Below are 3,115 nucleotides of genomic sequence, written 5' to 3'. Positions count from 1 at the left end.
CCTCTAAAAACTCACCTGTGCACTTCCAGACTGAGGGCATGACTTCCATGACCACCTTACACTGCATTTATCACTGACCCAATATTGATTAAACACTATTCTCTAATCCATAGTCTTTTGTAACTACATGTTTTTCTGTCCACGATCCAATCATATACCAAGCATTGTGTTAAGTTTTCATGTGTCTGTAGTTGCCTAAAATATAAAGCAGTTTATCAACCTTTCTTGTCTTTCCTGGCCTTGATATTTTTGCAGGGCAGTAGTTTCATAGACTATTTTAAAATTTCTGTTCGTCTATTTCATTTTTGTGTGGAAATTTTTAAAAAACAAACATCTTTTTATTGAAGTATAGTTGATTTACAGCGTTGTGTTGTTTGTCTAGTTCTTATGGCAATATTTAGGTTACATATTCTTTGGCAGGAATATTAAAAAAAAAATAACATGGTGTCCTTTCCAATGAATCCTAGTAGGAGGACTGTGGCTAACTTTGTTAAGGTGATCTAGGCCAAGTTGCTTCATTATAAAATTACCATTTTTTCTTTGTAATTGTTTCAGTTGGAGTTTTCTGAGAAAGCACGTAGGTTTAGATGTTTAAGAGACTTTTAGGAAAATCATATTTGAGGAAAAAAATGGAAAGGGAGGCAGAGAAGGCAAGGAGAGGCCTCAGATCTAGACATGGGGGAGAAGGGGAAGGAAGGAGGCTGGGGAGGAAGGCTCTCAGCTGAAGCGTAGTCTAAGAAACCTTCCGCCAAGCCAATGGGTGGCCCTGGAGCCAAAGCTAGCCTTAGAGGGGCCAAGTGTTTTAGGGTCGGATAGTTCTTTGTTGTGGGGAGCCGTCCTCTGAACTGTAAAAGGCTTAGCAGCATCCTCGGCCTCTACCCACTAGATGCCCGTAGCAGTTTCCCAGTTGTGGTTACTGAAAAGTATCTTTAAACATCATCAATGTTACCTAAGGGATAAAATTACTTGTAGCCGAGAACCACTGCTTTATACATTGAAGTCTTCTCCTATCTTCTGGTGAAAGTTCGTATCTCTGAAGACCACTCGTTTTTCACATAAGATTTCCCCTAAAGTTGTCCTTTCTTGCTTGTTGGGGTGTGATTTATTGCTAAAGCCTCGTCTACATTCCCTGGGCATAAAACTTCTCTACAACGAGTGAGTCCTCCTGTGTCTAATGAGGAGTGATTTCAGCCGAAAGCCTTCACCACACTTACTGCAAATATAAGCCTTCTCCCCCCGAGTGTGTCCTCTGATGAGTGCTGAGGGTCACCTTATCAGTGAAGCCCCACTCACTCTCCCTGCATACATAGGGCTTCTCCCGTGAGTGTGTCCCCTGATGTCTTAGGAGGGCTGCTTTCTGGCCAAAGCCTCGCCCACACTCAGTGCACTCAAAGGACTTCTCCCTGGAGTGGGTCAGCTTGTGTCTGACTAGATTTGCTTTCTGGCTAAAACCTTGTCCACACTCAGTGCAAACATAAGACTTCTTCCCAGAGCGTGTCCTCTGATGACTGATGAGTTGTGACTTCTGTCGAAAGCCTTGCCCTCATTCCCCACACACAAAAGGCTTCTCTCCTGAGTGTGTCCTCTGATGTGCAATGAGAGTAGACTTAGGCCTAAATTCTCACCCACATTCCTAGCACATGTAACGCTTCTCTCCTGAGTGTGTCCTCTGGTGTGCGGTAAGGTTTGATTTATCACTGACGCCTTGCCCACACTCCAGACACACAAAAGGCTTCTCTCCTGAGTGTGTCCTCTTGTGTTTAACGAGATATGACTTCTGACTAAAGCTCTAGCCACATTCATTGCACAAATGAGGATTCTCCCCTGAATGAAATCTCTGGTGTTTCCCGAGAGTGGATTTATCTCAAAAAAGCCTCCCACAGTCCCTGCAGACGTAAGGCTTCTCCCACGAGTGAGTCCTCTGGTGTGTGATAAGGTTTGACTTAGCCCTGAAGCCTCACCAACACTCCTGGCACACAAAGGGCTTCTCCCCTGAGTGTGTTCGAAGGTGTCTGATGAGGGTTGACTTCTGGCTAAAGCTTCGCCCACAATCCTCACATGCAAAGGGCTTTTCCCCAGAGTGTGCCATCTTGTGTGTGAGTAGGTTTGACTTCTGGCTGAAGGTTTGCCCACACTCTCTGCAGAGGTAAGGCTTCTCCCCCGTATGTGATCTTGTGTGTGTGATGAGAGTTGATTTATAGCTAAAGCTTCGGCCACACTCACTGCAGAAATAAGGCTTTCCTCCTAAGAGAGTCCTCTGACGACTAAAGAGAGTTGATTTCTGGTTAAAGCCGAGCCCACAATTTCCACAAATGACTACCTCAAATCCCGAGATTTCTACCCACTTTAATGCTTTGTCTGTTTCTAAAGGTTCTGGCTTCCCAGATGAGCTGAACCTTATCTCCATCACTGTCTTGCTTTCTCTTGAGCTTAATAGCTGTTCTTCAGATGGGCTGGAGAAAGTTCTTGAAGTAACTCTCTCCCTTGTCCTCCCACACAAAGATTGGGAGCCACCTTCTCTGTCTTCCCCTTCCACTCTGTCACCCCAGAAGCTTTCATAAGAGAATAGCTGCAGCTGCTGCTTCTGATCCGCTGGGCAGAGATCTGCTCTTTGGAGGGTTCCTGCAAACAAGCCTGGACAGATTGGAAGATGATGACCATGCAGCACATGTTGATGTAATTGCTGACCACAGAAGACCAGAACGGAGGAGGAATAAGGTGGAATTTCTGGCTTTGGATCTGCTGAACAGGGGCTGGGCTGATGTCCTCTCTCCTCTTTCCAGGGCTCTTCTCCATACTCTAGCAGAATGACAGGTGTTGGTTTGGAAAATGAAATTCCCAAGGAGACTAGGTTGCTGTAGTTTTGCAGCATCACTTCCCTGTACAGGGTCCTCTAAGCATGACTTAACAGCTGTCACTCTTCCTGGGTGAAGTCCAGAGCCACACCATGGAATAACACGAATGTTTCTTCTCTCCTGGCTTTCAAGAGCCCCAAGGCCATTATTCTGGTCCCCTGAATGTTCTCCCTGGAGAAAGGTGAGGCTAAAGTCTCAGGGACACGCTTGCAAAGTCTGTCCCGTGGCAAGTGTGACAATGGTAAGGGATGCCGAGTTAG

At 45.7% G+C, this 3,115-nt stretch overlaps 1 pseudogene; it reads right to left on the bottom strand.

Moving 5' to 3' along the window:
- Positions 1-987: 987 nt before the first annotated feature.
- On the bottom strand, positions 988-2,872 carry LOC112412874 (zinc finger protein 133 pseudogene; annotated as a pseudogene).
- Positions 2,873-3,115: the final 243 nt, after the last annotated feature.

This window comes from Neophocaena asiaeorientalis, unplaced genomic scaffold, assembly GCF_003031525.2.
Source record: "Neophocaena asiaeorientalis asiaeorientalis breed wild unplaced genomic scaffold, Neophocaena_asiaeorientalis_V1.1 scaffold230, whole genome shotgun sequence".
NCBI classification, from domain to species: domain Eukaryota; kingdom Metazoa; phylum Chordata; class Mammalia; order Artiodactyla; family Phocoenidae; genus Neophocaena; species Neophocaena asiaeorientalis.
Note: the sequence above shows the minus strand (reverse complement) of the source record. Positions and strands in the feature narration are given on the sequence as shown.